This window comes from Ceratotherium simum, chromosome 17, assembly GCF_057802395.1.
Source record: "Ceratotherium simum simum isolate JZ-2026a chromosome 17, ASM5780239v1, whole genome shotgun sequence".
NCBI classification, from domain to species: domain Eukaryota; kingdom Metazoa; phylum Chordata; class Mammalia; order Perissodactyla; family Rhinocerotidae; genus Ceratotherium; species Ceratotherium simum.
In genome coordinates this window covers 49809989-49830354 of record NC_141916.1, presented here as the reverse complement: position 1 = coordinate 49830354, position 20366 = coordinate 49809989, and the positions used below count along the sequence as shown (strand labels likewise).

The 20366-nt window shown below is 36.7% G+C and overlaps 1 protein-coding gene across 11 annotated transcripts in view; it reads right to left on the bottom strand.

The window, feature by feature from the left end:
- The window catches only part of LOC101388598 (killer cell lectin-like receptor 2), a 55424-nt gene that overhangs the window by 14217 nt on the left and 20841 nt on the right, over positions 1-20366 (bottom strand). For 6 of the 11 annotated variants that reach the window (XR_015554995.1, XR_015555004.1, XR_015555002.1 and 3 more), the window contains 4 exons: positions 19381-19503; positions 12673-12764; positions 7627-7744; positions 5456-5579 (listed from right to left, as the gene is read on the bottom strand). The exons of 1 other annotated variant lie outside the window; for it this stretch is intronic. The gene's annotated coding sequence lies outside the window, so the exon portion shown is untranslated. Of the gene's footprint in view, positions 1-5455; positions 5580-7626; positions 7745-12672; positions 12765-19380; positions 19504-20366 lie in introns of those variants that run through there. 4 more of the 11 variants (XR_015554996.1, XR_015555005.1, XR_015554997.1 and 1 more) reach the window with 3 other exon arrangements.

Genomic DNA, 20366 nt, shown 5'->3' with positions numbered 1-20366 from the left:
AGAAGCATTCATTTGAAGTATGAATTCCTTTAATTGCCATTCTTATATTTTATTCTAGATCCTGCTAAAATAAAATTTAATCCTGTTTTAAAATTAAAGCATAGCATGTATAGTATGATCTTATTTTACTAAATGCATTTCTATCTTCTATGTATCTACCTATTTATCTATCTATATATCTTACTGTTATACAGATATAGATTGTATATTCACAATGATTATTTCTACATGGCACATAACATTTCAAATTTTTAAAAACTTTTTCTATTTACCTGAAATTTTAATTTTTGTAAAGAATTTACAATATATTTTTAAAAAACAATTGTCAGTTTAATTAAACAAGAAAAACAATGACTAGAAAGGGAGTCTAAAAGAATTTTTAAGTGATTATAGACAGTGGTATTTTTCTTCTTTGTACTTTCATGTATTACAATAATTTCTCATAATTTTTAATTATTTCATAAAGATGTTTTATCTGTACGTTGTCATGCATTAAGAATGTTGAACAAACTTTTTTGTTTTGCGTGTCATATTTGTCACCAAGTAGACACAGTAGAGGAGAACATTCAATAACTGGAAAACATTGTTAAGAATCTCCAGAAGTGTATTCAATAATGTAGAGCACTTTAAAGTAAAAAAAAAAAAAAATGTATTTTAATTTCTTGGTGATTCTGAGATCAAGAAAAACTGTACATTTGTACCATAGATGATCAATTCTATATCATCTTTGATTAGAGATTAAAAATAAAGCCTATGAGGGACGGGGTGGTGAAATGCGTGAAGGGGGTGAAATGGTGCAAACTCCAGTTATAAAATGTCAGTCCTGGGGATCTAATATATAGCATGGCGACCATAGTTAATAACACTCTATTGCATATTTGAAAGTTGCTAGGAGAGTGGATCTTAAAAGTTCTCATCAGAAGAAAAAACAATTTGTCACTATGTACAGTGATGGATGTTAACTAGATTTATTGTGGTGATCATTTGAAACATGTACAGATATTGAGTCATTATGTTGTACACCTGAAACTAATATAATGTTATATGCCAATTATATGTCAATAAAAGAGAGGTAAAAATAAAGCCTATAACACATATATGTTAAATACATTTGATATACATACATTAAAATAGTATAGATTTAAATATTTTAAATTTACATATATTTAACATGTATTTAAATATATATCATTTAAATTTAATTAGAAAATAGTACATGGGGAGGAGAACTAATCTCTTTTAAAAAGTGGGTGGTTAGTGTTAACTGAAGTCACCCAGGGCCCAATAAATATTTGCTGAATGAAGGAATGTATGATTGTATATATGAATGAATATATACACATAGAGAGACAGAATTATAGGGTTATTACCCCAGTTGTTTTTTTGTTCTCCAGGTTTTTCCTTCCTCTCACTCATATCTTGACAGGCATTCTTTCTCGCCCAGACTGGGACAAAACTGAAACTAATTTGCAAAGAAAGTACTCTAAGAGACTGAAGTAGAAGCTCACTTGTTGAACCAGATGTTTTTCCCCAGGGAAAGGCAGAAAAGCAGAGTACAAGATGAGTGGAAATGGATACTAACCAGAGAACCTTTGAACATAATGGAACAGAAAGCAAGAAATAACCCAACTGTCTTGGGTCATGCATTTTCTACCACCTCTCTGTCATCTTTGGACAACTTACCATCTCAACAGTTCTGGAAAATTTTAAGCTCCCTCAAGAGAAGGTAGTGATAAGTAAATGGCAAGCAATATTAGGAAGCCATTTGGTGTAAAACTAATTTGGGTTGACCTTGTTTTTCCAAAAGAGCCTGACATGGCCTTTGAGCATGCATTGTATATCTGCTTTAAGCATTTACTATGTCCCAAAGACAAGAACAAATGCCCTTAAGATAAAGATGTAACTTCCCCCACCTTGGCATTCCCTTAAGGATAAGCATCTCTCCCTAGGCTAGGAACTGATTCCTGTGCTAACCCTCTGATCACCCAGCTCCAGACAACAGACCTGCTACCAGCTATGTCAATCAATCACTGTGCTGACAGGGAAATCTCATGACTATTGTAAAATGGACATCACAATCATATGTGATACATTCTCTTTGATGGTATATAAGTGCTCTACACACGTCACTTCTTCGGTGCCCTTCCCTCCTTGGGGAAGGAAGGGCCCAGGTTATATGGTCCTCAAATCTGGCACATAATAAACTCAACCCAATTTCAATTCACAGATTGGTTATGGATTATTTGCATTGACAGTAAAAAGCCTGGACATCCTGTGTGGTGTTGGGAACTACAAAGGGATATTTTTACCTCCTGACCATGATGAAACCAAATTGAATTCGTTGTTCACAAGTGGGATTCCCATGTGAACAAGAGAAGCAGGGAGCTTCTGATACAGAAGGAAGAAATGAACTTTAATGATGGAAAAAAATGTAAACCTTCATTCTGTGAGCAGATTCTATTGAGGAAACAGCATTTAATTTGAAAATATGGCTCTGAAACAGGAAGACTAATTGGGGATTTGAAGAAAGGGATGGCAGTTTCTCTTGTCAGAGAAAGCAATTCTAGGGAGAGAATTCTCAGAATGCCGAAAGGGTATTCGTAAGCATGATTAAAACTTTCAGTGTGACATAAGTGAAAATAAACAAGAGCAGAAGTTCTTCAAGTGTAATCCCGAGACCAGAATCATAAGCATCACCTGGGAACTGTTAAAAATGCAAATTCTTGGGGTCCACCCCAGAACCACTGAATCAGAAACTTTGAGGTGGGGCCCAACAAGCTGTAGTTTAATAAGCTCTCCAGGTGATTCTGATGGAAACTAAAGTTTGAAATCCACTGGTACTAACAATGGAAACAAATTAGTCACAGCTATCACAAGTCTCAAATGTTAAACCCATAGGTGGGATAAATAAAAATTTTTGAAACCTGAAAAAGTTCATCTCCAGGTTCAGGCTAATAGAGCATTACCCTCCCCTGATGGTAATAATACCAAGAGCAGGCACAGTGCTTACAGGGGGGCAATTCATAGCCTAGGTAGAGATATAGCTTTGCAATCACTTTTCAGTGATACGTCCCAATGACTTCTCCACTTAGTGGATTTACGTTTGCCTTATTGCTCACCTAGTTTCCTACCAGCCCCTCACCCTTCATAGACCACCTTCGCTGGCCATCAATTGGTTAAAGCTCAGAGAATGTCATCAGTTGATATTCCTTTGTCAAAGTGTATTCACACCAATAGTAAAATATAAAATAATTAAATAACACATAAGTGAGTTTTAGATCAACTATTTGTGCCAACTCAACTCTCACCATCATAAGGGTAACAAAGTCCATTATAAAAGACACTACAAAATGCTCTATAAAAATAAAACATAAAAATAGACCCAGATACTTCCTGAGAGGTTATCAACACAGCTGGCCTAGCAGAGGAAGAGCAGTGGCTGGACCTACCCAGGGTACATATTTGAGCTAAAACCACACAGGAAGTTTCAAACTCAAGGAGCTCACTTACTGACCACAAGGCCCGGAGCAAGGAACCTCTCACTGTGTGAGGCACGGTGACCCCAATAAGGGCCTCCTCTCTTTCCTAATTTTCATGCAAGGTCTAGGAACAAGGCAAAATGTAAATTTTTAAAATAACATTGATTCAAGATTAAACTTTAAAATCCTTGGCTTACTTTATTTTTTTTTTTTAAAGATTTTATTTATTTATTTTTTCCCCCAAAGCCCCAGTAGATAGTTGTGTGTCATAGCTGCACATCCTTCTAGTTGCTGTATGTGGGACGCGGCCTCAGCATGGCCGGAGAAGCAGCACGCCGGTGGGAGCCCGGGATCCGAACTCGGGTCGCCAGCAGTGGAGCGCGCTCACTTAACCACCAAGCCACGGGGCCGGCCCCTCCTTGGCTTACTTTAAAGTTGGCCTCTTGGATATGGATTCTCCCAGTATGTAAATAACATAACAAAATGTGGGGGATCAGAATTTGCCACCCCAAAATGTGTCTCTTTGCCTTGATTATGTTTAAGAACAAAAGACTCAGAAAGAATTTTTGACCCTCCCCCTAACCACCTAAAAGAATTTAAGGTGGAAGGCCATCACCATAGATAACTGGGTATCCCTATACTGTGAGGGTCCTTGCTAAGCCCATTCTTATCAAAGTTCTGTCTATCAAACATTTGCTTTTGCATTTCCATGTGAATTGCCTTCCTCCCCTTTGAAGTCCCAAAGCACTACTCCCAACATGCTCCTTTGTTTTTAGCTGAAGATGGTATTTAAGGTGGTGGATTTGGCCATTCTGGCTGAGTTACTCAATTCTGTTGCATTTCTCCCATGTATACACGTTATAAAGCTTTGTTTGACTTTCTCCTGTTATTCTGTCTTATTTCAATTTAATTCTTAGACCAGCCAGAAGGACCTAGAGGATAGAGGATTTGTCTTCCTGCCACACAAAACATTCATGTGATTTGACTCTCTTCAAAGATGAGTAACTATGGACAAATTCTTTGTGTTGTCGTTGTTATCATCTCTGTTTCACTGTTTACTAGCTGAAGAAAACTGACATTTAGGGAATTCAACTGCCAATCACAATATTTTTTAGATTTTGGGGGACTTTTTTGTTATTGTTGCTGTTCCAAATATATCACCTCATCTAACCCTCAACAAATTGAGTCAGGAGATTGTTATCCTCATTTTATAAAAGAAGAAACTCAGACTCCAGGATACTGGGTGACTGACAAAAGGACACTGAATTGGTAAATGCACATAAGATTTTATGTAGTAAGTTTTAATCCTTGTTTATACTTTTATAGGTAAGGAATAAGAGTATGAATTATGTGTCCATTCTCATCCCTCTTTTCTGTAATTCATAACAGAAAGTGTTTTGTCAAATTCAAAATAAAAAATAGCCTTTCCACAAAACCACTTTGCTTTTTTTACATTCAAAGGATATCATGTACAAAATTTAATAGTGAGAGACAGAGACAAAACTGGGACAGGCTAGATTTTTGCCTCTAGAGGGCTAGTATGAGCTCACAGTGATACCTAGAAATGAATGAGGAGAGAGGGAGTGACTAGCTCAAGAGTTCAAAAGTGGTCAGTCTGGGAGTTTTCTGGAGAGCTGGAGAATGAGGAGACAGCCACTAAGCTCCGGCACCATTTGCCGCCTAAATAAGGAAAGATGTTCACTCTCATTACCTTGATGAAAGCATTTCCCCACTCACCTTTCAAAATGATTGTTCAATGTCTCTCCCTCATCAGGATTGCATCTTAAGCGTTTAGCAAGCAAAGGGCCCTGGACCAGACTTTCAGCATGAACTCTCCTGTTATTCTTAGGAAGAAAGATCTCCTAATCTTCCTAAGACATCCTTAGATTCACCATGCAGTGTCCTAGCAATACCTTCGACGGCTGTGGGGCTCAGAACTCTTCAAGTCTCTGTATTGTCCATCCTAATTCCATTACCTGCTTCTAGAAAGAGGAAAACCATCCCAAAAGGCAGCTTTTCACAGAGTGAGTCCTCCTCTCCAAAAAGAGCTGCTCACACATGTTCTCCTTCTTCACATACACACTCTATTTTGCTAAAACACTGAGTCAAGAGAAAAGGAAAATCGTGTGGAAATCCATATTAGTAAAATCATCTCAGCCTCACAATACAAATTTCATAAACTCAAACAACCAAGACTTTTTAGTAACAGTGATCTATACCATGATCTATCTTAATAGCAGTATCTATTATCCTTTTCTCACAGGTAGAGAATATCTTTTCCAGCAGATAAATACTTGTAGCCACTGGATAAATAACGCAAACATCATTTACTCATGTATCATGTTTGTTCTTGGAAATCCTTAAACAATGAAAAATATGTACAAAGTTCAGTATATTATGGTCATGAATCAAATATTCTAGAAGAGTTCAAATTGGGAGAGTTGAGATTATTAAATGGGATCAAGAAAATCTATCATACCATTATTAGTGTTTAGCATTGCTTCTGTCATATTATTTTACAAAATATCTGCTTATATATCTCTCTCTCTAAGCTGACCATAGGTTCAGTAAAGGCAGAAATTGTGTCTTATTCACTTTTGTGTCACCACCACCCCGTGCAATGTCTGGCATATAAAAACCACCAGAAAATTATTGAATAAATGAATATCTTTATGGCTTAACATAGTAGAAGACAAAGAATTTTCAGTTATGGTAAACACAGAAAACTTTTATTCCCTTGTTATTTTGTTGTCACACTTGATTTCTTTTTATTAATGACATAAGATTTTATATCCAGCTAGTCAATGTTGAAAATTGGTGTAACAATGATAAACATGAAGAAAAGCACCTTAAAATCTCCCTATAAAATTATGTCAATATGTTTGCTTATCATATTTTCTATGCATATTTTGCTTATAGGAGGAATCATATGTTATTTTACAATCTAACTTTTTCGATTAACATTATGTCAGAAACAATTCTCGTATCATTGACTATTTCATAAAAATAATTTTAAAGTTTTCATATTTTTCAATGGTATGGTTTTATCACCTATATTTAACCCTTCTACCATTTTTGGACAGAAAATTTTCCATAGTAGTTGGCAATTCAAATAATGCTGAGGTAAAAATCTAAGTGTGTAGCATTTTGTTCACATATATTATTTTCTTTTTTTTTCTTAATGATACATTTTGCTGTCTTTTTTTTTTTTTTGGAGGAAGATTGACACTGCACTAACATCTGTTGCCAATCTTCCTCTTTTTTCTCTTTTCTCCCCAAAGCCCCACTACATAGTTGTGTATCATAGTTGTAGAGTTGAGGCTCCTCTTTGAGGGATGCCACCTCAGCATGCAGCTTGATGAGTGGTGAGAGGTCCATGCCCAGGATCCCAATGGAAGCAGAATGCGCGAACTTAACCACTACCCAACCAGGCCAGCCCCACATATTTTCTGAAGATAGATTTCTAGAAGTAGAATACTGACCTCAAAAAAGTACTATCATTTTTAAGACTATACATATATTTTGCTATATTTGTCTGCAGTAATAGTCTAACTAACATTCCCAGTAGCAGTTTATGAGAATATATTTATTGCTTTATTCTTATGAGCAAGACATTTTTAAATTTGTCTTGATTTTAGAGCTTGGTTTATGTCGTGATGCCATCTGGTGGCCATAGTACAAAATTACAAAATCAGAAGTGAAAATGATCCTTTGGAAACTGTATTAAGCGAAATTAAATTTATAAAGTGGCAGCAACTATCTTAGGGCTTATAAGTTTTCAAAAAGCACTCTTGCTCTTTGGATTTCTAAATATTCTCACTAACTATATGAAATAAAGCTTAGAGATGGTTTCAAATGATACTTATTAATTCATCTCTTCAACCTGAATTTCCTGAGCACCTCCCACGTGGTGGCTATTCTATTAAGTGCTGAAAACAGAGATGAGTCACAGTGCACGACATCAAGGAGTTTATCATTTAATGGGGATACATAGAAGCAAACATCATTACAAACCTGACCAAAGGCTTTTGCAAATGGAAAATAATATTTACTAAAATTTGTAATTTGAATCATCCTTATTTTATAAAATCCATAATATCTAATTCTGTGGGCAGCTTCTAAAATTGCCCCCAATCATCACTCCCACCTCCTGCTGTTCATGCTGTTGTGTAATCCCCTTTCCAGGAGTGTGAGCTGGTTTCCATATCCCTCTCTCGATCTCTTCTCTGCTCCATGGGAAACAAACTGCTAGGATGTGAATAGCCCTGTGGAGAGGCCCGAAAGACAAGGAATTGAACTCTCCAGTCAATAGGCAGTGAGGACCTGAGGCAAGCCAACCTGAGTGAGCTTGGAAGCAAATCCTTCCTAATGAAGCCTTGAGATGAGACCCCAGCCCTGGGCCACACCCTACAGGCAGCTACAGTGAGAAACCCTGAGTCAGAGTCACCCAGCTAAGACAGGACTTGCTACTGACCCACAAAAATGTGAGATAAGTTATGGGGTAATTTATTACACAGATATAGCTAATTCGCTAATAAAGAGAATTGGAGTCCTATCTTCACATTTGAATATTAATTTGAACGTAAATACTGACTTAGTTAATTTAAACTGCAATTAAAGAGTCAGTGCAGCTAATTCTTTTGAACACCTCAAACACCTTAAGTAACAAACACACACACAAATAAAATTATTACAGGGGCCGGCCAGGTGGCTTAGCGGTTAAGCACGCACGCTCCGCTCCTGGGGGCCCAGGTTTGGATCCTGGGCACGCACGGCTTGTCCAGCCATGCTGAGGCCGCGTCCCACATACAGCAACTAGAAGGATGTTCAACTATGACGTACAACTATCTACTGGACTTTGGGGAAAAAAAGGAGGAGGATTGGCAATAGATGTTAACTCAGAGCCAGTCTTCCTCAGCAAAAAGAGGAGGATTAGCATGGATGTTAGCTCAAGGCTGATCTTCCTCACACACACACAAAAAAATTATTACAAAATCTATTGCTATTCTTTTACTTAAACCTATCCTAAAATATAACAGTTATTAAACTTCATTTTTTGTTATTCCTATAAGTTTTTATACTTCTCTAAGGCTACGACTGTACTTTCCAATAATTGCTTTATTCAGGGCGGCATTATTTACAACAGTGAAGATATGAAAACAAACTACAGATCCATCAATAGATGAATGGATAAAGAAGTTGTGGTGTATACACAGTAGGCCCCCTGTATCCCAGATTTTGCTTTCTGCGGTTTCAGTTACCCACAGTCAACCATGGTGCAAAAATATTAAATGAAAAATTCTAGAAATAAAAAATTAATATATTGTAAATTTTGTGCCATTCTGAGTAGCGTGATAAAAACTGCACCTTATTTTGCTCCGTCCCACCACAGACATGAATCATCCCTTTGTTCAGCATATCCACGCTGTATAAACTACCCACTCCTTAGTCATGTAGGAGCCATCCCAGTTATCAGATGACTATTGCATTGCTTGTGTTCAAGTAACCCTTATTTTACTTACTAATGGCCCCAAAGCACAAGAGTAGTGATGCTGGCAGTTCAGACATGCCAAAGATAAGCAATAAAGCGCTTCCTTTAAGTGAAAAGGTGCAAGTTCTTTACTTAATGAAGAAAAAAAAATCATATGCTGAGGTTGCTAAAAGATCTATGGTGACTTTTATTACAGTTTATTGTTGTAATTGTTCTACTTTATTATTAGTTACTGTTGTTAATCTCTTACTGTGCCTAATTTATAAATGAAACTTTATCATATATATTTATGTATAGGAAAAAACATAGTATATATAGGGTTCAGTACTACCTACAGTTTCAGGCATCCACTGGAGTCTTGGAAGGTGTTCCCCTGGTAAAGGGAGGACTACTGTATACAATGTATACAATTCCATATAATAATGTAATATTATTCAGCCACAAAAAATGAAGAAATCCTACCATTTGTGACAACATGGATGGATCTTGACGGCATTATGCTAAGTGAAATAAAGTCAGACAGAGAAAGACAAATGCTGAATGATCTCACTCATATATGGAACCAAAAAAAAACAAACTCAGAAAAAGAGATCACACTTGTGATTAAGAGAGGCAGAGGGTAGGTGGAGGAGGAATTGGAGGAAGGTGGTCAAAATGTACAAACTTCCAGTTATAAGATAAGTACTAGTGATGTAACGTACAACACGATGACTATAGTTAACTCTGCTGTATGATAGGTAGGAAAATTGTTAACAGTAAATCCTAAAACTTCTCATCACAAGAATTTTTTTTTCTTTTTACTTTTCTTTTTTCTTTTCTTCTTACTATATCTATATGAGATGATGGATGTTCGCTGAACCTTCTCTGGTAATCATTTCACAACATATCTAAATCAAAACTATCATGCTATACATCTTAAACTTATACAGTGATGTATGCCAATTATTTTTCAATAAAACTGGAAAAAAATAGGACATTTTAAATTCTGACTTTTCACATAGTTTGGATTTTTATAACCTAAAATCCCCATTATAAATGATATGTGTTTTAGATTTCACTTTGCCAACATTTCATTATGTATTATCTTATTATTATATATTGATATTCTCTGTTAGCACTGTTATAGGTTAGGTATGCTTCCTTGTATTATTTAAATTTTAGGGCCATTTAAAAATTTTATATCCTAGGAAAAGAGGAATCATAGTTTTGTAGCAAGATCCCTTTTTAAGACATTTAGCGAAATCATCATTTTAAAACACGCTATTGAACTCTCTTTTCCCTTTTCTACTCCCTTATTGTATATGATCATCCTGTTGTTTTTTTTTTTTTTTGAGGAAGTTCAGCCCTGAGCTAACATCCATGCCAATCCTCCTCTTTTTGCTGAGGAAGACAGGCCCTGGGCTAACATCTGTGGCCATCTTCCTCCACTTTATATGGGACGCCACCACAGCATGGCCTGACAAGCCGTGCATCAGTGTGCGCCTGGGATCCGACCCCTGGCTGCCAGCAGCGGAGCGCTGCCACTTAACTGCTACGCCACGGAACCAGCCCGATCATTCTGTTTTTGATTCTGCTTTTTCCTGACTGTTTGACTTACAATTCCCAATAGTTTCCTGTCTTTACTTGTACAGTTAAAACAAATACCTCTCTATACTCTATATACTTTACACATACATTTAAAAAGAGGAAACAAATTCATTTAGATATATTAATACACTTAATAAAATTAATTTACTTTAATTAATTTATTAATATTATTAATGCTCAAAGTGTCACAACTTGCCCCCAAAAAGCCCCCTTCAAGCTGACTTCTATGTACTTCGTCTTATGTGTTTCCTTGTTTGCTGATAACAATATGATATTCCTGGTCCAACCTTTATTTTTCCCTCTTGAAGACATGAAATCAGCTAAATTCTAAAGAGCCCTGGTTCTTTCTCTCCTCCATTAAAAGTTTTTAATGACTTCCTTTTGAACTTTAGATGAACATCTAAAATTTTTTCATTTTCTGTCACTCTGCCACTACCTGTAATCTCCTCCCACACTGGCCTCCTTTGAGGTCTCAGATGCACCAAGATAAGTATTTGGGCATAATTTCTGTTCTTGAGGATTTTTTAGTTTAGTGGAAGAAAGCATTGCAATAAACAACAACAACAACAACACAATATGTTCTTGGTATCACTGGCACCTAGCACAGCGCTTGGATCATAGCTGACCTGCAGTAAACAATTTGTGATTAAATTAAAGTAAGAGTCTGTTGGTGTGATAAACCAGAGGAAAGAAATTAATGTATAAATTAAAAGTATTTTTGCAACAGTATTTCAAACAAAACAAATATTAATTATCTAGGTCAAAAAAATTACAGAAGCATAAAATTATTGGAGATGGCTGCAGCATGATATGGAACACTGCCCAGTGAAAAACATGGAAAAACTTGAGTTTAATAAAATCTTTTTGGGTCAGCTCCGGTGGCCTACCAGTTAAGTTTAGGGCATTCTGCTTTGGCAGCCTGGGTTCACCTCCAGGGCATGAACCTACACTCCTCCTCAGTGGCCATGCTATGGTGGCGGCTCACATAGAAAACAGAGGAAGATTGGCAACAGATGTTAGCTCAGGGCAAATCTTCCTCAGCAAAAAAGAGGCAGATTGGCAACAGATGTTAGCTCAAGGCAAATCTTCCTCAACAACAACAAAAAAAAAAAGAAAAATCTTTTCCTGGAAACCTGCTATGCATGTGCTGGAGTCTCTGCCACAAGTTGCTTAAAGAGCATGTCTTTATATGCTGCCTTTACTTTATATGCGTAAATGTGTATCAACAAATAATGACCTCCTACAATATCTAAGAAGAAATGGCTAATGTGCAGAATTTTAACATCTAATAAATCATTAAAGTGGAATGATATGATTCATGTTGGTCCTAAGCCCCCCTTCCTAATGCCACTCACAACAAATTACAGCATGTGTTTTCATTTTCTTTGATTTTTGTTTACAGCTGCTATAACCACAAGAGCAAAAAAATTACAAGTCAGACTTTTTGTATACAAAGAGTTTCCACAAACTCTCCAAAGCCATGAAAGCCAAGAGATTTTCTTTCACTTCTTCCCTTGGTACAGCCATCTGTTGATACAGGAAACACGGTCCAGCACAGCACACTCACTTGGATTATTGAGAAGGATAGTTAGAAGAGAAAAAGAATGGCGAAAAGGGCCAAAACATTACTCTATAATGCATACACACAGTTCTCTGACGTTAGTATTTACCTCCCTAAATAACAAAAGACTCTTAAATAGCAAACATACATGGACTCTGTCAAATAAAACAAGATGATCTTTCTTGTATTTTCTGCACTGTGATTAATGCATGGACCCAGTTGCTCTGAGATGCTGGACTTAGCCTCAGAAGTCATTAGACATTTTATGAGAATTATTTCTTCTTCACCATTAACAAGCTTATAAGTAATGTTGGTGCATATTAGATGCTAGAAGAAATATTTTGATTCAGAATAAAGAAAAATATTCTGGAGTAGTTAAAGTCTGTGACTCATTACCTTGGGAAAAAATGAGTTACATTTCTCTGGTATTCAACACGGTGTTCAACACGGTAGATAACCACTTCGCAGGGAAGTTACAAATTCTTTGGATTCTTGGACATATAAGATCCTGTTCAAACCTATAATTTTATGATTCTGTGAAAATAGATGCTTACATAATCATATTTCCAGTCAGAAGTTCTGGATTGTATTTTCTTCCTTTTGGCATGAGATTTCACCTCTGTGTAAATATCCTTCTCAGTTGTTTCTGGGGAGAGCAGAGAAACATATTGAGATAAGATATGGGGAAAGGAGAACCTCCTCCACAATAGTTCAAGAAAAAAATCATTGTACTTCACACACTCGTACAACATATGGGAATTAACTGTCAAGAAAAATGATATGTGAGTAGAATTTCTTCCCCCTTTATAACAATTCCTTTACCCAGGAAGTGCCTTCCTAAGTAAAGTTTATGTGGGAATTTCCCACCAATTGTGGCCTTTCGCAGGCTGGGGGATGCTGCTGTGCCATGATGGATGGAGAAATAGTTTAATTTGAGGAAAACAAAACTATAAGGTGTTAAGACAAAAGATTATCACTTCAGAGAGGTTCTCCTCCTACTATGATCAGAAGAAAATTGAAACGACAGATCTGAACACATAAAAGCAGAGCTGTCAGGAAAAAGGCAGGCTGAGAAGAGGCAGTTCTGGAGACCTGAGAGATATCAGACACTTTTATTTTTAAACCATAAATCACAAAGGTTTCCTGTTTTGTTCTGTTTTTAATCTTAAACCATCATGTTTTGTAGCACAGCACATCCAATTATACAGTGATGTCAGATTATAAAAAACCAATTTATAGCTACAATGATAATAAATCCAGAATTATTCTGATTTCTCCATCCTGTTCTTCCTAAGGTCATTCATTCCCACTTGTCAAACAAGCAGTTTTTATTTTTAATTCAGTATGAGGTACCTCTTCTGTGTGATAAGGACCCCACTGAAATTGAGAACAACCATACATCTGGACATATATTTTAAAAAATCCAGAGGTCAAGAGACTAAGGGCTGGTCCAACAATTCAACAAGATCATCAATGCCATTGGCTTTCTAAATCTTTCTAATCTGTCCTTGGGCTTGTTGATAACTTTGTGGCCACAACATGCTGCCACAGCTCCAGATAACTTGTCAGTATTCAAGACAACAAAAAGAGAACAGAGGCAATGTAAGCCATTCCAGTAATCCTCTAGCCAACTTTGTCTTAAGCTTCAGTGGCCACATGGTCACTCTAGCTGCAAGGGGAGCTGGGATGGTGAGTAACTCGTGGGAATGGCAAGAGAAAAGATGATTTGGAATGGCTCATGGATTGGTCAACAGTCTCTGCCACCCTACACTAAAGCTAAACAAGATTTAACCAAACATGAACAAATTTTTGAGGACTTACTATTTATACCCCAAGATAAATATAAAAGTAATGAATCCAAGAGGTCTCTTTTACTTTTCAGAAAAGGAATGAGGAACTATATACCACAGTATATAGTCAATAAGGAAATATCTTATACTATATTACTTGTTTGGCATTGTTATTGTCTGCTAGTTTATCTGTAGCAATTATCAGTAAAAAACCTTAAAAGCAAAGAAACCCAAATAATTGCCTTTGAGGAAACAAATACGGTAGAGTTAAAAGATTCCATCTAAGGTACATGTCCGAGTCAGTGGTGACACTAAGGGACACCATAGGTAGTAACAACTTTAAATGGAAAAAGAAGGAGGATGAGTTGTTTCTGGGACTTGCATCAAAGAAGTAAAGGAAATCAGTTTCGGCCTCAGTAGGAATTTTCAGATACTTTTTGATCTCTCTACAATATTCATTCTTACCTCTATTCTTTAAATAATTGCTTTCATTTGCCTGCTCTTGATAAACACCATGCTGATTGTTCCTATTCACAGCTCCTCCAGCAATGCCCAATATCCTACCTTCCAGCGGGGCTAATAGTCGGTAGAAATTTATGCATTTTTGCTATAATCATTCTGAATGAAATACCATTCTCCTATTTGTCCAACTGCAAAATACGTACTATTAATCCAAATCCAACTGAATGGATTTCTTTGAGAAGACAATTATAAATAAGGAAAATTAAAAAGAAGGGGCAATTAATTCTGTTTTAAAGTATCTAAGAAAGAATAGTTTGATTTCCTTGAATGGCTTTTTTCTTACACTAAAATATAAAGTGTTCATCTTTAAAAGTTTCATGTTATAAGGAAAAAAGAAAAATCTCATATCGTAGTTTGTCTGTATACCTCCAGAGAACAAAAAATTCCCTATCTAGATTATTATAGTTTATAACTAAGAATAAAGTCTAACTAAAAAGGATGATACAAAATGTTCACAAAAATATTACTTCTAAAGAAAGAGAAAGGTAAACATACAACTTCTCCACTTTCCTCCGTCTTTGTAGTTCACTTTATTCCGTTCCAAAGAAAAGAAGCCTTGGAGGGCCCAGCATTATTCCTTTACCAGAACAAAAATTCTTCTACTCAATGTCCTGCTTTGCGTTTAACTCAATTCTACTTGAAAATACTCTAATTCAGGAGCTTCACTTCCCTTCCCTAAAGTTCAATTGTTCTGAGTTTCCTCTACTGTTCTTGAATTTCAAATACCAATCCCCATCAGATAGAATTAAGGATGTTAAGAAAAATCTCTAGAAATGGTAGCTGATGACACCTTTGACCTTACTTGAAAGTTCCATAGCTTGGTCAGAGATAGAATTGAGAGTGGTTCAATTTCCCTCATAGAGGCTGGACAGGAGGGAAAGATCTGATGTCTAGAACAACTGAAAATATCCTCAGCAGTAGAACAAGAGATCTTGACATTTCAGAGACTTTCTGAAAGATTCTGTTCTCCTCAGAATTCTTATATATGTTTACACTTTTCTTTAAAGGACATTTTCTCCTTTCTTACCCTAGGGCATAAGTGAAGAACACGTACTTGTGAGGTAAATAGGTTTGACTGATAAATGGAGGAAATAATAATACTATAGATAACTAGATAATGTAAGGAGGGAAAGAAGAAAGAAAGGAGAGAGAACAAAAAGACAAGAAGGGGGAGGAAGAGAGAAGAATGGGAAATAATCTAGTCAAAATTGGGAGCGGGTTAGCTGGGAATCTCTATAATCATTTGCGTGTAGTTTCCATGCAGAGATCTCACCTTTCCCTAATGTTGGGTGAGAGGAAATCCAAGCGAGAACTAAGAGGATGGAAGAATGTTCTGTCAGACGGCACCTCCCACATTGGGGCAGACAAAATTAACAAAGAAAATACACGAGAGAACTCTCTCCATTGAAATAATTATAAATTCAAACTGTGAGAGAAAGAGAGAGAAGAATAATTGTCTCTTAATTAGTGAGAGGAAAGATTGCAAATACTGAAATATTGTCATTTTAGAAGTGCCACTGCTCTTATGTTTTACTTTGCTAAATTATTGGGAAGAAAACCACATAACTTTCTTCTCTTTCAATGAAAGAAAAAAAGAGTGATGGTCAAATATTTAAGTTATATTATTAAATATGTATTATATTATATATACAACATGGCCACCACATCTGGAAACAAGCAAAATTATATAGTAATGGTTTGTTGCTATCACTTTACAATACAATGACATTACATGATATGTTCACTGTGTTCTTCCTCATTAGCAGTGTGTTACACAAATTAGGAATACATGTAGTACAATAATGTAACATTTCCATCAGTCTTGGAACACGCTTCTGCGATGATTTGCCTGCAATGATTTTTGTCTCTGATTTTTATTTATAAACCTGCACCTTTAGCACATCCCAGAATTAATCAAATGAGTTCATCTTCAAAAGGGAGAGAAAATATTATCTATATTTCTAAACTTTAGCCACTCTGTATGTAATATATATACGTATATTCTGAATAGTTATACTATCCATTCCTCATTAATAAGTTATTTGCTATTGTGGATATTTATGTTTTAATTTATGATCACTTTGCCCGGTCACCTAGATTTTAGGCAATAACGATGTCATATTCATTTTGAATTTCTAGTACCTACCACAGTTTCCTATACAGAGTAGTTGCTTAATGAATATTACTTGAATAAAAATGAATTCTTAAAATTTCCTTGTGATTTACTTTTGAAGTACATTTTGTGTATTTGACACTTAAAGTACACACCATCCAGAGCCTTATTTCCTCTGATGGTTTTATCATAAATACTCTGAGAGATTTTTCAAATGAAGTCTTAGAGCTACCACTCCTCTGCTTATACTTTTCTCCACTGGAGGATAGTTTTCATAATATTCAACTGAAGAAATTTCTTCTCCTTTTTTTAAGAATGCTCACTTCTCTTCTAAGATATCCCTGATAAAAGCCACTGATGTGTTCCGTTTTGTGTTGCTTTAATGACAAAAGCAAACTGTTACTGAGGAAATAAACTTGTTTAAAATTCATACAAATTATGAAAGAGGGTGTAAAAAATATTTTTCAGGGCAACTCAGATGAAGGAACATAATAGAAGACAAAAGAGTTTTATAGAACAGGAAAATGGGCAGTTAACTCTGACTGAGCTAGAATGTGAGCAACTGTACAAGGATGTGCCATTTAAGCTGATTATTGAAACAAAAATAATTTTAGCTATAGAAAAGGGAAGAGAAAAAAACATATCAGGCCAAATGAAACTCATAACTAGGGCAAGTAAGGGGTGAAACAACCAGCATTTGGCACAGAGAATTCAAAGCACACAATAACCACTTCTAAAACTGAATTATCTTATGGATTTTTGTGTAAAATATCTGGATTCTACTTTGAGATTCTGACACAGATATGACAGATAAAATCAAAAGAGGAAAAACTGAAAACAATCCTATTCCACATTATTGCTTTCCAATATCTTTCTCTTGACATCATGAGTCAGCATCTACCCATTGAGGATGAACTCAGGAACAGGTTCAACTTTTTGTTAATTCAGATTCGATTTGTATCTCCACTTGGTCTTATTGCTACTGTCACAGACTGAACGGCCTATTTTAAATAATTACTTGCATGAAAGCATTGCATCGGTCATTTTTAAGTGCCTGTGATAACCTATATATATATCTGCCTTTGTACTCAGGAGAATGTCCATTATTTTCAGGCTATTAAGATAATGCAGAGATATCTCAGCTAAAGATGAAGATCTGAGATATATCACAGTCAAGAGCAGAGTCAGGCAGCCTGGATTCAAACTCCCAACTCCAATTATTAATTAATTGAATAATCTTACAAGCCTCTATTTTCTCATCTATAAAATGAGAGTAATGATATTATCTCATATGATTGTTATAATGAGAAAATGAGAAAACATATGTGTATCCAGGAGGAAAACAGAAATCTCTCTGAATGATTAAAACAAAGGGAATTGAATTCAGGATTGATTCAGGAATTGAGGAATTCAGGAATTCAGGAATTGAATTCAGGGAATTGATTAAGCAGGTGACAAAGAAGCTAAGAAACCGCTTGGGAGTCTATAAGGAAATTCAGAGTTTAACAATACCAGGAAGCCTCTACTACCCTCTAAACTAGGAATAAAAGAAGGAGGTGGTGGGGGCCGGCCCCGTGGTGTAGTGGTTAAGTGCACATGCTCAGCTGCTGGCGGCCCGGGTTCGGATCCCGGGCATGCACCAATGCACCGTTTGTTAGGCCATGCTGGGGCAACGTCCCAAATAAAGTAGAGGAAGATGGGCACGGATGTTAGCCCAGGGCCAGTCTTCCTCAGCAAAAAGAGGAGGACTGGCAGATGTTAGCTCAGGGCTGATCTTCCTCACAAAAAAAGAAAAAAATGAAGGAGGTGGTTTTCTCAGAACCAAGACCACCGGTGGAAGCTAGAACCACAGAAGATCTGTCCAATGAGAGGACCATGAAGTAAGGCAGCTATTGCTAGAGATGCAACCTAAACTAGAGAGGGGTTAAAACTAGCCTGGCTTCTCCCTTCCTCCCACCTTCCAAATTCCTGTTTGCATCTCCTATTGACAAAACCCACATCGAATGCAGAAACCCAGTTTTATGGAACACATCTTCTGCACCTTCTCAGATTCTCAGCCTCAGCTTCACATGTCTCTTTGGTTCGTAACCACTTGCTTTACACAGTTGTCCCTGCAATGACCACCTGCAGGTTAGGGTGAATGATTCTACTGTCTGAAGTCTACAACTGAACTGTCTAGCTCTGAACACCATTTCCAGACTCTGGTAAGCAACACACCACAGGATATGAGAGCTGGATTCACCAGCAGCTCTACAGGCTAGAAGTGCCTGTTACTTCTTCCCACTTGGAATGAACTATAGCCAGTGGGAGACAGAGATGGAAAGCAATTGGCACATAAATTCCTGTCCACTCCTCCCTTCCCTGTACTGTTTACACTTACTGTGTTTCTGTATGGCCACTTCCCCCACTTTACCAGCTTTGTTTCTTCATGAAGCAGTGGTCAGCTCAGGCATGTACCACCTTGTATTTGTTTCCCATCCTTCCTTGCCTCAAATCTCTTTTCCCTTATTTTTACCTCCCTGTAAAGCATTGAAAGCACTTAAGTTTCTCCTCAGGCTTTGCTTGGTTGAGACACTGGGAAATGCAGCCTGGAGGGGTTAACTCCCTTGCAATGCAAAGCCGAGCAGAGGAAGAGCAAGGTCTGAGCACAAACAGGCCCAGAGTGGCATATACTAACCTCAACGTTCATTCCCATCCTTATATTCATATTTAAAATTTATGTAACAACTTCATGCTTTCACCTAATATGAGGCAACAATCAGCTATACCAAGAAAGAGGCTCTTACCCTCTGCACAAGGAGAGACAAAATGCCCATTTAGTCATTGAGTCTATCTACCTCAAATATCAGGCCTCCAAAGGATATGCAGTCCTCCCCATCAGCTGTAGATGTGGCCCCGCATAGTTTGGAAATCTGCATTGCAATGATAAAGTCCACTAACACTTCTTATACTAAATGCCACTGGAAAGAGAAGAAAAAAGATACAATCTCTTATCATACACACATATCATATACTTATCATCATGTCCTCACTTCTGTAATAGGTCATGAAGTGATAGTTGATATTTATCACTTTCTGCTACCATCATCCATTCATTTTCCTCATTAAGCTAACGTCTCCACTGGTTGGGGTTTCTTATCTCGTGTGATAACTCCTCCCAAGTGTTCCTTTCCTATTTTACTTTACATACAAGTTTTATTTGGTTGGACTATCTCCAGTATGTCTTCCTTCACCGTAGGGTCTCTGAGCGATTGCATTGATATAACTCCCCATCAACTAATCCTGCCATACTAGGCATAATAGGGAACTAGGACTCAATCTTATTGAGGGACATCCCCCATCACAGATGTTCAGTCTCTGCCTAACTCCTCCATCTTATGCCTACTGCACTATTTAAGGTTAGGAGGTCACATGTGGGTCTTAGCTTCTTAGCTTTAGACAATGGGCAATGCCCAGCCTTCTTGACTTTCCTTTCCTTTATCTCTCTTCCTTATATAGAAATTTTGTAGTTTATATCTTCTAGACATCCAATATCTTTTCACAGTACAGAAGATCTGCTTTCTACATACATCTGATGATCACATATTATCAGCATTTCTATATTCAACAGGTTTTTCATAAATAATTTTCAATCATTCTTGATTAAATTTAAACTCTGTAAGTCACTTGGCAATGCAATGGTAGTAGTAAAAATAATTAACCATTTTCTGGGGAAGAGATTTGAGTTCTCATTTCCAAGGCAGGCATAAGACAGGCATGAGGCCAGCTTTCCCTATACCTCCTTTCTAGGTATGGTATGGATCCCAATGAAGGGATTGAATAT